The sequence below is a fragment of the Calidris pugnax genome, unplaced genomic scaffold, assembly GCF_001431845.1.
Source record: "Calidris pugnax isolate Ruff unplaced genomic scaffold, ASM143184v1 scaffold405, whole genome shotgun sequence".
NCBI classification, from domain to species: Eukaryota; Metazoa; Chordata; class Aves; order Charadriiformes; family Scolopacidae; genus Calidris; species Calidris pugnax.
Window position 1 is genome coordinate 91,882 of NW_015091114.1, and position 301 is coordinate 92,182.

Below are 301 nucleotides of genomic sequence, written 5' to 3' on the forward strand. Positions count from 1 at the left end.
CATCCCTGGGGGGGGATATGAGGGGACCCCGGGGGGGGGGACACAGCCACCCCTTGTGGGGACAGGGCCACCCCCAGTGGGGATCTGGTGACCCACAGGGGGATGGGGACAGGGCCACCCCTGGGGGGGGACATGGTCACCCCTGGGGGGAGGACAGGGCCATCCCCAGTGGGGACAAGGCCACCCCTGGGGGGGGGGCATGGTCACCCCTCTGGGGGATGGGGCCACTCCAAGGGGTGCACGGTCACCCTCGGGGAGGGGACAGAGCCACCCCTGGGGGGGGGGACACAGCCACCCCTGG

General features: G+C 73.4%; 1 protein-coding gene across 1 annotated transcript in view; it reads left to right on the forward strand.

Moving 5' to 3' along the window:
- SYNGAP1 (synaptic Ras GTPase activating protein 1) overlaps window positions 1–301 on the forward strand; it is a 54,595-nt gene that overhangs the window by 53,861 nt on the left and 433 nt on the right. The gene's annotated exons all lie outside the window — the stretch shown is intronic.